The sequence below is a fragment of the Strigops habroptila genome, chromosome 7, assembly GCF_004027225.2.
Source record: "Strigops habroptila isolate Jane chromosome 7, bStrHab1.2.pri, whole genome shotgun sequence".
Classification (NCBI taxonomy): Eukaryota; Metazoa; Chordata; class Aves; order Psittaciformes; family Psittacidae; genus Strigops; species Strigops habroptila.
This window is the reverse complement of record NC_044283.2, coordinates 24681668-24699058: the sequence shown is the minus strand read 5'-3', so window position 1 is coordinate 24699058 and position 17391 is coordinate 24681668. Positions and strand designations below refer to the sequence as shown.

Below are 17391 nucleotides of genomic sequence, written 5' to 3'. Positions count from 1 at the left end.
GATTGCCAATTCACCTGAGGTCCACACATTCTTCACATATTCATTCCTGGCTCTAGCTGCTCCTCTTTAGGATACTGATGCTAACTCCCAGAGCTGGGTGGCCCTGCCTCAGTAGGGGAGCAGATGCCTGGAAGATCTGCTTAGTGAGCAGGGCACGACCTGCTCTTGGGATGCCTTAGCACACACAGCCCTGTGAGGAGTACAGCTGGCCGAGCTGTTTTTTACAGATGTGGTTGTGATGAGGTGCTCCTGCTGCAAACAGTTAAAAATGCCCTCCTGTTCCAGTATGGGAGGAAAACCAGGTAGCCATATGATGCATGTGTATCTGGTTTAAGCATATTTGGTCATGTTCTAGCTAGAAAGAGAATTGGTTTTTAAAGCAAGCATTCTGATGAATGGATGTAAAATCAATTGAAAACATTTTTCCTGAACAAGACCTTCATAATCAGGCAGAATTTCCATTACAGACCACTTACTGAGAAAAGTTAAAGTAGCAAAACCATGAAGTATTAGAAGTTATTCCTTAGGAAGACAGCTTTTGAAAAAGACTGCTGTCTGAGATCATCCTGTACTTTTGGCTTTCAGAGGGCAACTGAAAAGCTCACAGAGTCCACTCAGTTGGGTTATTTATCTCGGTAGGATCACATGTAGACATGCACAGATAACGATAATTATATGAGTGCTCACTGTGTTGATGATGTTCATATCATTAAAAAGTCCACTTTCTGGCTGACTCTTACAGCTAACTGAAAGCAAACCATAATGAAAATGTGGTGGAATGATGTGATGGGAGACATGATGTCAGGTAGTATAATTAAAAGCTAATGAGTGCATCTTAGCTTTAACAGCCTAAGTTTAGTACACCAAGTAAAGCAAAATCTTTGCTACTTCACTGAGTACCAAGATGAGAGCACACTAACGATTAAATATTTGGGATCACTGGCCTACACTGAGCTTTGTGTGACTGATACATTGAGTATATTCAACGTCCAGCCGGTGAGTGTGGGGTGAAATTTTGCAGTGAGGATATGCAGGGTGACTGGGTAACAACAACATTTTAGTAAATTCCCTGATCCCTTTGAAACGAGCAGCCAAAACATATGTGTGATACTCAGCTTCCAGATGAGTAGTCTCAGGCAAAGAGACCACTGAGAAGGTCTCTTTGATTCAGATCAGTGAAATCAGGGGCAGTGTGGAGAGGGTAGTGGGGGTGAGCTGCTCGCTGTCTCTTCCAATGCAATAGGTAGTGACTGTTAGACAAAGCTGTCGGAGCCATTTTCAGAAAAAAAGAGATATTTTTCATGTAGCAAACACTAGGTTTGTGAAACTGTTTGCCTGAAGTGTGATAATTGCAGCAGTTTTTGCAGGCATTCAAGGGAAGTCTGGGCAAGTACTTGGAAGAGAGGTCCACCACTGGGCAAACTGTATCAGGCTCAAGGAGTCCCCTGAGCTGAAAATGGTTGAAGTCTGGTAGAGGACATGCAGGAAAGATCACATATGTTCGTCCTGCTCTTGTTCTGGAGGGACCAGTTTGTGGTCGCTGCTGTGGACAGGTTACTGTGCTACATAAGCCCTAAAAATCTGAAATAGTAACACTGTTGTTGTGTTTTTATTTGGATGGTGAACAAATTATGTGCTGGTTTGTGATGTATAGATTAATTTGAGGTGCTCGGTCTTCCCATCTATGCCTGAGCTGGAGGGGAGAACAATGCAGGGAGCCGTGGTACCACCGTACTTGTGGGGAAGTAGGTCTCTCCCTCAGCTGTAGGTGCCACATGCAGGGGAGGAGAGTAGGGCCCAGTGGCAGGAGCATTGCATGATGGTGTATGTTGGTTGGGGGTCCAGTAAGGTGCAGGCTCAGCTCTCTGAAGTCATGCTACCCATATGTGCTGCAGTGTTCACAGTTATTTACGCTAGGAAGGCTTTTTAACCCTGTTAAACTAGTCTGGCAAGATTGACTTAGCCAAGAGCACCTTCTTTTTTGTGTCCTTTACCCCCTTTTGTCCCTCTTTTGTGCCTAGGAAGACTCAGAATTGAGCTCTGTGCTTTCTTTTATAAAATTAAAAGAATTTTAACAAATGATCCCAAGTTCTTTCTTTGTCCTCTGAATAAGTAAAATGCCCATCACAGCAGTACAGCAAAACTTGTATTGTCATTGCGCTTGAGAACATGTATCAGGAAACATTATACTAAGTTTAAATTAACAACTCACTTCCTCTTTTATACCATAGCAATGATGAGTACTTTGTTAAAGCATATTATATCACTGCAACTCCATTGCCTCGAAGTCTGAAGGTGTGAGGAGGGAACTCTCTGACCAGCTCATTCTGGCCCACTGTGTTTTATAGGTTCATAACCTGAGTGCCAACATGACACAGTACAAGCAAAATATGTTAGGAAATCAGAAAAAAATCACTCTGATATTCCTATCGCTCAGGAATTTGTTAAAATAATTTAAATAATATTTTTTTCATTTTAAACAAGAATAAGTAATTTTCAAATAATTTAAAAATATTTTTTAAAATAACATCAAAAGTGATACTGCAGATTTTGTGCACACATCCATGCACAAAATCATGAGAATTGTGTCAAATGTGTGCACAAATGCATGTCGTCATAAGCTGTGAGTTTCCTTTCTGTGGCTGCAGGGAGTTAGGGCATGTTTTCATAAGGACCCTTTTTGAGATCTGTACATATCTCTTCTGCCTGGGACACAGGCTTTTATAAAAAGTTTTATAAATGCTATCTGCATTTTTAAAGTTGTATTAACTGCTATAGCATTTTACAGGTTTTATCTCAGAGAGGATAAAGCAATTTATTCCTGATATTAGTCACATTGCTTAAAGCTCTACTGTGAAGCCCTCAGAAGATAAGCAAGGTAAAAGAACATGTCTGAAATAGTACAGCTACCTTACTGTAGTGGAATTATGCTAATTCGCTTTAACAAAGAATGCAGACTCATTAGGTTAAAAGAAATTATCTCAAATCATAATCTGATATCCCAGATGACTCAGTGGATTCTGACTGATATTTGCATGACTGAGCACTCTTTCATTTTTCTTTAGGTTAGAAATGCAGGCATTTAACTTGGATATTGCTTCAGCATCTTAGTCACAAGGCAAAATTGACCTTGGAGACACAGGTTTCCAAAAGAATGTCACCAATAACATGAAAGGGCTGAAACCTCTTCTGAGCGACTGCTGTAGTCCCACCATTTCCTTCTTCACTCAACTGGAATGAAATCAGTTAACAATTTAATTTGTACCACTCAGTTTCCCAGGGATATGCATTTTTAATGAGGCCAAGCGAAATTCCTTTTACCTTCTCGGGAACATCATTGATCTTCTTTCCTTCCTTGCATACAGTACCTCATATGGACCTACAGATGGCAAGGAAGGGATTTTAGCAGAGTTAAGGCAATACAACCCCCTCGCCTCCATTTCCACTTACGGTGTGGAAGGAACTGAACCTCTAGGACTAAACAGACATGGATTCCCTGTGTTTGCTTATCCCATACGGCACTCAAGGGATGCTAACGCAGGGCATGGGACATGTTAGACTGCTTGCTCACTAGAAATAAATTCCCTCAGAATACCCACCAGCAGATCTGGTGGCTGCAGAACCCCAGAAGCTGGCAGAGCTCCTGACAACCAGCAGCATGACGAGTAACACAGGAATGGAGGGAGCTTTGTTTAGACAACAGTAATTCCTCGGTACAAGGTGGGGATTTTAAATCCAGCTCTCCATTTCTCCCCCTCAGAGATACCATACCATGGGTGGGAGATCCACACTCCAATGGAGCTGTGAGCTATTACTTTATTTTCTGTTCCTTAACAAAGAATGCAATCATCAGGATGCTAACACCCAAAATGTTGACCAGCACACTGATGAAAATGAAGTTTCAGCAAGTGTTAACCCATGTGCCATTTTTTGCAAAAGATCACTGCAGGCTCTGCCACCCAGTCCACAGACTGGTTCATAGCCTGGAATTTCAGGCTGATACATGGTGTGATCCCACAGGCTTGTACTAATCACTGCTCTGCCTGGTGTATGTTTTTTGTGGGTTTAGGACCGTAAGAAAATGTTAATTCACACTGACGATTTACTTAACTGCAAGCAAATGAAATTGTATTCAACCTACCAATAAAGTGACATCAGCCAAGAACTAGGAATGGGCTCAGTAACTGGGGTTCAATCAGTAACTGAACTATAGCATCTATTGTAATAGCATGTAAGTATCAAATGCACATGTGAAGAATAGGAGCATATCCAAAAGGTGCAATTTTTCCTCCCTTCATGCTTCTATTTGTTTATTTAGATTGGCTCAGTTGCCCTCGTTTGTATCTAGGAGTGACGTTGTTCCAACACACCATTGTCTTCATTCCTGAGGGAAGCCTGGCGTGAAGAAACACCTCACCTTTCCCCTGAATGTGCTGGGGTTACTGCTCAGCCCAGCTGTGGCAGTGTGGGACTCCCCATTTGCCTGCCGCTTTCCTGGCATCCTCCTGGCCTCCTCCTGGCCACACTGGAAGTGAATGCCATGGAGGGGGAGGACTGCAGGAGAACTATCCTGGTGGCAGACTCTCAAGTCTAGTGCTTGAACTAGTGCTCCAGCCCAGAAATGAGCTTGCAGGGAGGAATGAGGCTGGTTGGAGGTGGTGTAGGCTGGTAGGGCAGGCTCTCATCAGCTGCATGCAAAAGCTCTGCAAAAGGCACTTCAATAGCACTTCTCACCTTGGCCTAGACAGACCCAGTCTGTCTGGAGATGATTTATTATTTTTAATGAAGAAAATGTAAGTGGCAAATAGGAAGTTTGCAGATGCAGCCTCGCCTGGCCCCAAACCAAACACAGCAGAGGCATTGCTCTTTGTCATGTTGGACCTGTTCTTGTCCTTCACAGTTCTTCACTTTCAGACAGTCATGTGTCCCTACTGCCTACCCAGGCAATGGGTGGGGGTATGGAAACACTATTTGTGATCTAGATCCCTTTTTTTATTTTAATAATTAAACATATGAGAGCTTTCTGACTTTTTCTAGGATGAATGGTGCTTGCTGCTGGTACTCTTGGAGACAGTGCTGTACTTTAGTAAGAAGAAAATCTGTAGAAGTGGCCAAGATGCTCAATTCCCCAGGCATACCCATCCCTACATTTTTAATGAGTAGCTGGTTAATGCATGAGATTAGATAAATCCATTCTATCACTCAAATTGCTCGCAATAACTTTAGTGAAACCAAGTATTTTTCGAAATTTCTAACTTCAATCATTTCAGTGTTCTTCTTCAGAGCTGTGTGTATATCAGAGGAGGTGAAAACCCTATGTGAAAATACAAGTAATCTGGAATTCCTTCCAGGGAAAGACTAAGCAAGTGTAAGCCAGTAAGAGCATTTAAAATCCCACAAGTACGTAACTGTAATACGAAATACTGACTATCACTGCACAAGACTTCAGGATTGTTCCAAAATAGCAATCAAATTTGGGTTTGGATTCAGGTGGTAAGTTGCAAAAGAAAAAGGAAAGCACAATCAATCATGAAAAAATCCTGTGTTCAGGTTTGCAATACCATTCTCACACTTGGCAACATTGCCAGGATGCTAATGGTTTGTTTGGGTTCAGAATTTGATATTTTGATGGTAATAAATTGGTGATTGGGTGACTGTTAGACTGCTGCCTAGAAATCTTCCTTAAGGCATCTTTTAAGACCTTTCTCATAATCTGTGATGCTTGGAGTCTTAGTAATCATTAAAATCTGATTCATCATTACTCTTAACAGTAGTCTGTAACATTCATTTAGGACTCCAAAAGTGTGTTATTTCAGAATAACAGTTCCATGCATCTATTCCCTGGTGTTTAACATACAGAAAAAATGTAGCCGTCCATGACTGATGTGAAGTGCTACACACCAGTGCACAACACAGGCAAAAGTTCAGTGCTATTCAATATCTACACGGAATAAATGGAGTTGTGTTGAACCAAATGAAAGAATTTCAGGTATTTAAATCCTCACATTTTGAATCTACAAAGTCAAAGTGTGCTCCCTCAGCAGATCTGCAGATGACACCAATCTGAGTAGTGTGGTTCGTATGCCTGAGGGATGGGGTGGCATTCAGAGAGACCTGGGCAAGCTGGAGAAGTGGGCCCATATGAACCTCAAGAGGCTCAATGAGGCAAAGTGCAAGGTCCTGCACCTCAGTCAGGTCAACCCCCTGGTATCAATAAAGGCTGGGGAATGAAAGGATGGAAAGCAGCCTGGTGGAGAAGGACTTGGGGGTACCGATGGGTAAAAAACTGAATGTGACCCAGCAACGAGCCAGAAAGCCAACCATACACTGGGCTGCATGCAAAGAAGTGTGACCAGCAGGTTGAGGGAGGTGATTCTCCTCCTCTACTCAGCTCTGGGGTCCTCAGTGCAGGAAAGCCATTGGAGCAGATCCAGAGGAGGACCACAGAAATGATCAGAGGGCTGGAACCCCTCTCCTGTGAGGAAAGGCTGAGAGAGGGGTTGCTCAGCCTGGAGAAGAGAAGGCTCTGGGGGCATCTTAGTGCAGGCTTTCAATATTTAAAGGGGGCTTATAAGAAAGATGGGGACACACTTTTTAGCAGGGCCTGTTGCAATGGGTCAAAGGGTTTTAAACTGAAAGAAGGTGAATGAGGTTGGGCATAATGAAGGAATACTCTATGGTGCGGAGGGTAGATTCAGACTAAATATGAGGAAGAGATCTTTTACGATGAGAGTGATAGAGACAATGGAACAGGTTGCCCAGAGTAGTGATAGATGTCCCATCCCTGGAAACATTCAAGGTCAGGTTAGACAGGGCTCTGAGCAACATGATCTAGTTGGAGATATCCCTGCTTATTGCAGGAGGGGTTGGACAAGGTGGTCTTTAAAGGTCACTGCCAACCCAAATCATTCTATGATTCAATGATTCTAAGATTTGGCTCTAGCACAGATGCAGCCCAACTCAAACGTAAACTCTTGTTCTCAGAGAGGTTTTGTTCTAAGCAGAAGTCTTGCAAGAACAAGCTGGTCCTGAGAGTCCCTCCATCTTGTGCAAAGGTTGAGAACAGACTACGGAATTCCAGTTTTAACATAAATCAAGTCCAAGCCTCTGAATTGTAGTCTACAGCTAAGCCAGACTGCGACCCCGCCAACAACAGATAGTTGCACCTGTGCTTATAATTAGACAGCACTTCTTCCACTGAAACACGTTTATCCAGCAGCTCCTGATTTCACAGTATTGAGCAGAGCAGGGTCAACTCTCAAAATACAGTATCTGCCTAAGCTGAAAGGTTACAATGTGAATTTTCCAGAATCCAGTGAAAGGGTTTTGAATTCTAAAAAAATATGTAGGAGTAAGATGAATTTTAGAAGTTGGGAGTCTGAATTGGGATTTTCCCACTAGCTGTGCTGTAAGCCTCGGGACAGCTGGATTGCAGATCAATCTGCCACTGATCTCAGAAAATGCATCAATGTGCTCGCTTGTTGGAGTAGACATTACAGATATTCCCTCTTAAATCATTCCTTTGCATGGAGAAACAAATCCACTATGAGTGTTAATGGAAGATCTAAAAAAATAGAAATACCATAAAACTACCCTGGGAAACTGATCTACTGGCTAAATGCTGCAGCTTTCTGGAACAGAACATTGTGTTACTCAGTTCTCCAGCTTTCATACAATAGATGGGAACTGTACAAGCATAAAGCATGACTGGTTGTGTGTGGATAGGAGTAAATGATATCTAGTTTTAGTCCTTACATAGGTAAAAAACAAGTTTAGCAGCATATTTTATTTGCACATGTGATGTACCTGCTGTAGAGAGGGTATTTCTGGTTCTCCTGGGCTCCTTTTATGTGAAGGTTTTTAATAAGTATGAAAATCTACTTGGGGCTATTTTTCTCATAAACAGGAAAAAGGTTCATTGTTTCATTTTTCTCTCCGAACTGTTACCCCTACAGTGCCTGCTCCTTTCACCCTGGCAGTATCTCACCCTGGCCCGCCCAGCCCTCCCTGCTACCTTGACTACTGCGTGTGCCCATCAGCAACAGCGCTGTCTCTGACTCTGCACTGCTGTTTGTCACCAAAGGACTGCTGTCCACAGGTCCCTTCAGCTTGCACCCAGCATTGCCTCTCTTTCGTCCCCCTGATCAACCATCTGCAGACACGCTGCTGCCTGTTCTCTGCTTCCCTAGATTTTGCACTTCAGGCTCCCTCCAGCTGTCCTGGGCATCCCTTGTTTCTCAGCAGAGCGGCTGCCATTCAGTGTCCCACGTGCCTGTTAGCTTTCTGCCTTCTCAGCCTCACCGCTCTGCTTCACTTCAGGAGTTATTCTGGTCACAAAAATTCCTCCCAGCTGATCTTTAAATCTCTGAGCTCTCATCACTTTGGTTTTCCCATCAGTTCCTCTTGAATGGTTTGCATCCCGCCAGCTGCCCCATGACCAGCTCCACCACACACGTAATTTTGGCCCTAACTTGCCTGGTTCTCTGTGGTTGGGCTCTGTTGTGCTGCCACCTCTGGCTCTTTTCATCTTCTCTCTCTAGGTGTACTGTATCTCTTCCACCTTTGTGCCAATATGGCTTCAAGCACCCAGTACAGTGATTGAAGGCAGATGACCCACCAATTCTCCCTTCACCCAGGGATTAGTTGTCCTCTGGTTATGTTCTTCCATTACACTATTATTTTACCCGACTCATATGATTTCTTTAGAGCCATCGTCTGCAAATCCTGTATTTACTGCTTCCTCTTTCCAGTTCAACTGTCATTTTCTCCTTTCTCACAAGCATTACTATGTCTTATCAGTTGTCCCTCCAAAACACCTTACCCCACCCCAGCAGCTGGGTTGCCTCATCCTATTTTTAATTTCCCTCCAGAAATTATGTATTTCCTCCCATTTCTTCTACACCCAAGATGCCTTCCAGCTCTACCCCACCCTCCTTTCCAGCCATCACCTACCCTGTAAGCACTTCTCAACCCCTGTTCCTCCTGAACCACACCTGTTAATTTCTCTGATTATCCATTAACTTCCTTGCAGACCATTATCAAGTCCCTGACTCCATCCTAAGCATCCTCAGTCTTCGTCCTGTTCTTGTGGTTGCCCATCTAGCTCCAGCTATGTCTTAGCCCCACTGCTGTTTCTAGGCAATGTATTCTCTTCAAGCTCTTTCTGTTTCAGGAAGCCTCCCTCCACCTTGGGGTTATCCAAAAAGGGAGGAGCAAGAGGCAGCTAAACACCTCTCATGGGCAGTTGATAGGAAAACCACAAAGCAAGAGGTCCACTGTGTGTGGATCAGCCCTTCAGACTTCATCCCACTCATCTACAAATAATGAGGTGGAGGTGCTATAAAAGGCATCTGTGTGAGGGGTGTTTTTGGTTGCATGGAGGTAATTAAGCAGTAAATAATAGCTTCCAGATATTTTAGTACAGTCCTCAGGAGCTGGCCTCACAGACATTTGCATCAATACCTCCTAAGATTCTGAGCAAAGCAAATAAGAACAAAAACTATTTCATTCATCTACTTGGCAGTATCTGCTGGAAAGGCTGATTCAGCCCCAGCTTTTCCATTCAGCTATAAAATCTCCATATGTACTATTTTCTTAAGCATTATTTTAAAATAGAAACTTTACTTATCTCCTGGGATCCATTCAAAGCAACTAGCTGCACTTGCGGAGTCTGATGAAGATGTTTCAAGTCATCAAATGTTAGGCACTGAATTTAATGCCAAATACTTTCCCAATTCTACATAAGGTGCTAAGGACAGTACTAAGAAGACTGCTCATTGCTAAATAGCTACAGGCTAGTTTCAGTTCAAATGTTAAAGCCCACTTTTTACAGCTCCACATACACAGTCAGATCTTCCAAAGCATTTTAAAACTTAATGTGTCTTTACAGAAAGAGATAATAGAGAGATTGATATAGGCAGACAACCCATTAATGTTGATTTAAGTACTCTCCAGTACAAAATAAACAATTTATTCTTATCTTAAAGGAACTATAGGGAGAAAAAATGTCATGTAGCAAACTGTGGCTTATAAGTTTTTAATTCATATACATAATATGTGTAGTTAACAAAGTGATTAAAAATGTCTTAACTGAAATGTAGGTGAAAGAAATTTCTTTTCCTAATCATACCCTTTAAAAGAGAAAATGAGTAAAAACACTCTATTGATACTAGGGTTGTTTAACTTTCCAAAGTTCTGCAAGCAACAGTCACAGAAATCTATAAGTACTTTGTTCCAGTATATTTTCTACTTGTCCTTTGTGTCTGGCAGCACATTGATGTGGAACATGGCACCCGCTGCAAGGGACTCAATGCAGACCCTGCCCAGGCGCTGCGGGTTACCTGGTCCTTGGGAAGCCCATTGCTCCAGGCTGGCATTTGCAGTGCTTGAGCGCTGTCTGAGGTGTAGCAGCTGCCACACCAGCCTCCCTGTGAAAGGGGCTGATTTATAAACACGCTCTGCTCTTTGTAGCTACTCTTGTGCCCAGGTAATCTATGGGCTCTATTTTCTGTGCAGGCTTATTTTGGTGCCTAAAGTGAGAGGTGGACTCTTTTAGAAATGTGGCTCAATGCATGCTTTTCCCCCTGAAGTAGTAATAATTTTCCACTGTACTGAAAAGCTCTACAGCTTTGCCAGGGTACCTTTCTGTCGTGCTACCTACAGACCAATGCACTATAGGCACTGCTCTGTGCGCCCAGTACCATCCTGATGGCAGGCCAGAGCAGATGTGCCTGCCAGGTACATCTGATGCCATCAGTGCTTCTGAGGACATCTCCCTCCAGACTGTGGCCAACCTGCCCATTTGCTCCTCTGCACAGGCAGACACAAGGGACCAGGGACACAACAGAGACATCACTTAAGCACCCAGACCACACAGACCCTCTGGCTGCTCAGCCAGGATCCTGAGTATACCAGCACCACTGAAGCCTGAGCCTGAGATTCTCCCAGTTCAGTAACTGTCCCATCAGGGAAATATCAGAAGCAGCTTACCTGAAGGACTTTTGAACTAAAATCAAACCCATGGGGAAAGCACATCTGTGATTTTAAACCATTGCGTTTCCAACATGATCCTTTCCTAAGAGTGGCTGTGGGTGGCATCATGCAATGCAGCAATACACGTAAAAGTGGTTCAACAGCTATGAAGACGGGAATATTTTGAAATACTTGTCTGCAGTGTGAAGTTGCTAAATCACTAGAGTAGTGTGGTCGTACAAAACACAGATAAAGTAAAAATAGGCAGTTCTCCCTGAAACCTTTGGGTGACAAGGTTTTGAAACACTATTTTTCTTTTTTTTTTCTTTTTTTTTTTTTAAGCTGTAAATAAGGGAGTGAACAAGAAAGGAGGGATTGGGTGGTTTGGTTTTTAACAAAGCCTTTTTTTGGGGGGGAGTTTTCTAGCCTGGTATTATATGATTTTGTAGCAGCATTGCCTATTCTTTGCTAGCCGGGTATTTAAAATAATCAGCTCTACAGGCACTCTTTGCAAATACTTCCCGTCAACATTCAGTTTCCCTGTGAGCTGTGAGCAAGTTTTCCTGTGTATCTTGTGTATTTTGCAAGCTCTGGTCCCTCCAAGGGAATAGTGATGACTGAAACTCTGCTCCGTGAAACTACTAGGCAAACAGCTCTGGGATCAGCTAGCGGAGGCATTTTGTAAATAGTTCCCTTGCTATCTCTTTCCTTCTATCACCCAGAGGAGTACTTTGCCTGTCCAGTGCTTAGGTCTCATTCTGCAATAGGTGAAGATCTACAGGGCATTTTGCTCTGAAATCTCAGTACAAAATCCTGAATTATGGACCAAAGGGATGAATAGGGATGGCAGGGCTGTAGCTCTTGCACTGCTGGCATGGCCAGGTATGGTTTCTGAGAGCCCAGCCAGCCAAGCCCGCAGCTGGAGACATGTCCTCATGTGTGCCACCTTCAGGCCACTGCTGAAGGGCCCTCTCCAGTCACGCTTCACATCTCTGCTATTTTCCTGTATGATAAAGATCATCTACAACTCACAGCGATTATTTTCCCCCTCCCACCTGTTTCTTTTGCAGCAGGTAGTTGCTAATCGTTCTGCTCCAGAGGAGGGGACTTAGCTCCTGTTGGAGGCAATTGGTGCTGTACCCGTATTTCCCAGGGAGGTAGTTTCAACACACTGCTTAGGGATGCATCTGAACATATTCCTGACAGCACCATGTGCTCAGATACAGCAGGTTCTTTACTGGGAATATGAAGTTTTTAAAGCCTCTGCAGAAGCCCCTCTGGATCAGTACTGTTTTCCAAAGCGAGTGTTGCCATGCAGGGTGAAATACAAATGCATCTGTTGAAAGAGAACTGAAACACAATTAAACCCCACTTAAGAGTCACAGAAATTTCCCCTTCTGTTACCTGATCCTCATGTTTTAGTTTTGTTGTTTGATCTATGTGTTGTAAAGGATGCTAACATTGATGTTTTATTGAAAGTGCTTTTGGGCACACAAATTTTAGGTGCTTTCTCATTTTTAATATCCATATATTTTACTTTACTTGCTCCCAAGCCAGTCTGAAGTTATACAGTGTCTATACTAAATTAATGTTTGACTTTACAGTCTGTGTGCTATACAACCCAGCACCTCCTCCATTTGCAGTAAGTAAATACGCAAGTGTTACATTGCCCTTGAAACCTGTGCTCTGTTACAAAGGTTGTGCGCTGAGAATAGACTGAAACACCAAGTTCCCCTGGGTCACAGTCCCTCTTGTCAGCAGTGTGTTAATCAGAAACCCAACCCCTGGTTATCTGTGAATGTGTGGTGTGGGGAACTTTGGACCAGGTGACACAGGGGCAGACTTGGTCTCCTGAGAAGCATCTGCCTCTCTCTGAGCCCTCAGCTGTGAAAACCTCATCTCTGAGAGCAGGAAATAATGAGACACATATTAAATTCAGTTTGGCCAGAGCTGACCACACTTGTTTCAGGGACATGGGCAATGATACCTGCAGAGCAGACTGCAGATGTAGTACTGTCTTGCTGTGTGACCTTTGGGAAATCACTTTATCTTAGCCTACCCCAGCCTGCTGAAGAGCCAAAGGCATCAGCACTTCAGAGAAATGCTTCACAGTGGTACTTAATCCAGTCGTTCATGTTCACAATTGCTTTCATATGTAACATCCTATAAAAATTACTACTGCTATCACTTTCTTACAAAGAAAGGCAAAACTCATTAGTTTTGGAATATTTTCATTTAGAGGTTAATCTCTGAAACCAGAAAAAGGTTGCATAAGCTTGTGTGAATGAAAGACTGAGTTTTCACAAGGTGGTAGCTATGCAGAGGTGTGTAGGGAAGATATTTTTTTTCTTATTGCTTGTGCAACAATGAAAAAAAGAAGTTTGATTTCTGTTGTATTGTATCAGCTTATCTACAAGGGCATATTTAGTGTGAGGACCCATCAAATTTTCCACTGTTCTGTTTGTCCAAGGTGACATAATACAACTTTAGCTGTACCATAATAAAGCCATCATTTTCTGTGGTAGCTACACCTGGCAGCTGTGACTGATAACTGAGTTTCCTTGAAGTCCTTTGGTCTCAGTGGGTCAATGCTACAAGCAGTTTGACTCTCTTACATCTGTACCAGGCTAATATGCTTGCAGAAGTATTAGCACCGTGGAAAAGTGAGTATTTGTACAACCTTCCCATAACAGTGACCTTGTCTGTGCTGCCAGGCAAACTAAATTTGAACTGGCTCCATTACCCAAGTACAAGTGTGCCACTCTTCCACATCTCACCACTGCAGCCTCAGTTTCCAACCTTGCCAAAGACTAGACCAGCAGCGTCATGACATGAAACAATGGTGGTACAAATCTAGATCTGATCCAGGTGAATGGGCAGTGCTCCTCCAGAGTCTGAAACTCTTCCGCAACCAGGAAACACCATGTTGCCAAAAGCAGATGTTTTCACAGAAACATGGTCTCTTCAACATAGGTTTTGTTGGGAAGATCTGAGAGATCTTGAGTGGAGTCCTTATCCAAGCAGGAGAGAGAAACAGCATGGCTGGACCTCCCCCCTTGCCCACCTAATGCACCCCTCTGGGAGCAGCTCTCAAGACCAGGTGGAGCAAGACCGCTAGGAGCAGTTCCTGCTCCTGCAAGCTGGTTAGGCAGGGTCTTAAGTGCAGATAAGCTCTTTCAGATAAGACTCTTCTTTCTGCCTGGGGGTCTCAGAGGTGATAGCCACAGCTGAGACTCCAAGCAGCTGTGTGGAAGAGCAGGTTGTTATTTCCACTTACAGATGGGGGGTCAGCAAAGCACCAAGAGTGATGTGGCAAGTGTCCTGTCGAAAGCCTAAGAAGCTGGCAGAAGATGGGTCTTTTCCTCCCTTGTGCGCTCACCACATCACTCTTGCTCACAGGTTGAAGCAGATGCTGTAAAGCAGCTGAGAGGGTTTTTTATCTAGAGGGAATAACAGCTGATGGCTAGGAATTAAAAAGTCTTATGTAAAATACATTACCAGGTCTTGCAGGTTGTCCTACAGCAGTGGGATCATGTCTAGCAGCTGCAGAAAAGTCCATATGCCTTCTCTGGTAGTGACAATGGCCTGTCCTGCCAAGGAGTCACAGGCTGCCACCATGGTGGCCTTAAATACCAAATCTGTGAGAGCTTCCTCTTCTGCCTCTCGTTTTCCAGGCAAAAGGAGAGGGAGGTACGGATCGGCAGGAGGGAACACCACACCTGATAACACCCGCAGCAAACAGTGGCACCTTGGAGAGCTGAGCAGGCTCATGTGCCTTGGGCACACTGGAAATGCAGCACGGGCTGCTGTCACAGGGCTGTCCACGCATTGGCCCCTGCCTGCTTGCCCTGGGCTCTGAGCTCTGAGAAAGCCCCCTCAGGAGTCCTTGCTTTCAGTGACACATCTGCTTGTGTGCCCAGCAGGCAGAGGAAGCCTCTCCAGCGTGACCAGATTCAGCCAGTGTCCCTCGGCCCAGCGTCACTGAGCATGGGCAGCCCCATAGCTGTGCAAGGCCATACAAGATTCAGATCTACAGCAAACCCAGCACATGGACACGTTCCTAGTTGCACTACATGGCAGGTTTAGTAGCTAATCTGACTAGCTAGAGGAGCTGGTGATGTAGATTTTTCTCCTTAAACACATGCAGTAAAATATGTACTGCTCAAGTCAATGATCCTAAGATTAGACAAAATGAACAACTCTTCCCCAAAGTAGGACTGAAAGGCCATTACAGAAGCAGCAGTATCACAAACCCAGGACACCCAACATAGCCTAGATTTTCCCATTGCTCCTCCATGAGCACACATCTGTGTCCCAGGTCCAGACAGGGTCTCCAAGGTTGGGAGCAGCCACCGAGTCCCCTCCTCTAACTTCTTCCCAAGCTCGGCAGCTGTCCTCTCATTCTCAGGGAGCGGCAGCGGCACCTTGGCAGTGCTGCATTCGGCTGCCAGCCCATTTTGGCTGCCCTCTGCTTGTATTTGTTAACTTGCTGGGAATGGGAAGGCTCCGGTTAGTGTGGGTAGAGCTTTAACTCTGAGGCACTCCAGAGAAGGCAAGAGGCAGGAGCAGAGCCTTTACCTTCAAGGTAAAACGTCAGATTGCCTTGGTCATTTCTTTCCCCTGTCTTTGTGTTTAGGCTCCTTTTGCGTTATTTTGTCATGCTGTTTCAGGTGTTTTTGTTGCCATTTTGAAGTTTTAGCTGTGATTTGGATGACTGCTCTCTTTTATGCCAAAGATTTATTTGGAAATTTATGTGCTCCCATAAATTAAGCATTCCCTCTCAGCTTTCAGCCAGGCACGCCTTGACTTGCATGCAGCCTTAGAACAATACAGAGAAAGGTTATCATGACTTACCTGCCACAAATTATCTATTAATAGCACATTTATGTACCTTTTTTTCCCCTTTGTTGCACGCTTTCCCTACGTTCCCCTCTTAGCAGGTTTCCCTTTTTCATGTGCCTTGTTTTCCCAGTGGAGGACAGGGTGGGTAGAAGAGGGGCAACGTTTTTGGCAGTAGCTCTGCCCCCGTGGCCCAGGCTCTGCCTTCCGCCACGAGGTGTTTGCAGGGAGGGTGGGACAGCAGGTGAAACGGCCTGGTGAAACATTGACCTGCCCAGGCAGCCGTGGCTGCGGAGGTGCCGAGCTGCCCAGAGAGGCAGGCAGCGGGACCCAGCACCCACGGGAGCACGCCGACTTCTACCCAGGTACTGATTTCCACTTCAATCTTCCCAGCTTTGAGAAGCAGAAGGGCAACAGCACTCGGTTCTAAGGTCTGCCAAAGGTTTGCTCCCTGGAAGTCAGAAGAGGGGTTAGCATTGCTATTTTGCAGTTTGCTTGCATCAACTGTAGTTGACTGGATGGTTCATCTAAAGCACAGGTTGATTAACCCATGCTTGATTGGTTGGTTGTTTTGGTTTTGTTGTATCTTCAAACAAATAAACAGAATTAATGCACAGTTGCATTTGAACACTTCATGGTTGTCTAATAAAATTCAAACCAGCTGGCTTCTGCTCATCTTCTAACTGAAGAGAAGGAACAGAAGTCAGAGTTTCTAATGAGAATGTGTAATCCAATTATTGCAACAGGGATGTGAGTAGTGACTCATGCTGAAAAATACTTGCTGATTTTTGAACGAGCTTTGCAAAAATAAGCAAAGTGACTAATTTTTTCTAGACTTTTTCCATGTTTCGAGACAATAGACACAGAAAAAATACCAGGATTGAAGTTCCTGGTATGCATATGCCACTAAGAGATGTGAACCTGAATAGATTTAAACAATTATTGGAATTTTAAGTTTGCTCAGTGACTGAATCTTTCTACCAGATGGTGAAAGCTGACTCGTTCATGCAGGAACCATCCTCTGTGTGTGCTTTGCTGGTCTGGATGTGTCTTTATATAAATACATATGCTGACTCTCCAGAAATGACCTTTTATATCCCAAGTAACTGCCAAGTAATACCGAAGAGGGCTCAGTGTGAAATGACTGATGCGTAGTCAATATTCACAATCTATTTACAGTATGTTTTGTGTGCAAAACAAAAGCAAGAAAGAGATTCTCTTTTAAATTTGTGGCTTCCATTTTATCAGTGTTGGGTCCTAGCTGTGCTTCCTGCTCACTTCAATTCTCCCTGATGTGGCAGAGATTTTCTCGATGTGTTTGCTAACTGGGCTTGTACATGACGTGCTTAGTAAAAGCTCAGTGGTGTTAGGCATTACTGAAGTGTGGCAACGCATTTACTTTATTAAAAGTACTCTAAGTGCAGCTTCAGTTCTTAGCAGTACTACAACTCCTAGAACAAAGTGCAGGGAAAATATTACCAGAGAACAAAGCAACTGGATTCCCACAAGTGTCTGCTTTAAAGGACTGAAATATGATTCAAGAGAAATTTTGGTAAAGGCTGCACCATAGTTTCAGTATTC

The 17391-nt window shown here is 43.9% G+C and overlaps 1 protein-coding gene across 4 annotated transcripts in view; it reads left to right on the top strand.

The window, feature by feature from the left end:
• The window catches only part of RBM47 (RNA binding motif protein 47), an 80379-nt gene that overhangs the window by 21025 nt on the left and 41963 nt on the right, over positions 1 to 17391 (top strand). Inside the window, exon 1 of one of the 4 annotated variants that reach the window (XM_030492571.1) lies at positions 16094 to 16175. The exons of the other annotated variants lie outside the window; for them this stretch is intronic. The gene's annotated coding sequence lies outside the window, so the exon portion shown is untranslated. Of the gene's footprint in view, positions 1 to 16093; positions 16176 to 17391 lie in introns of those variants that run through there. 4 annotated transcript variants of the gene reach the window in all.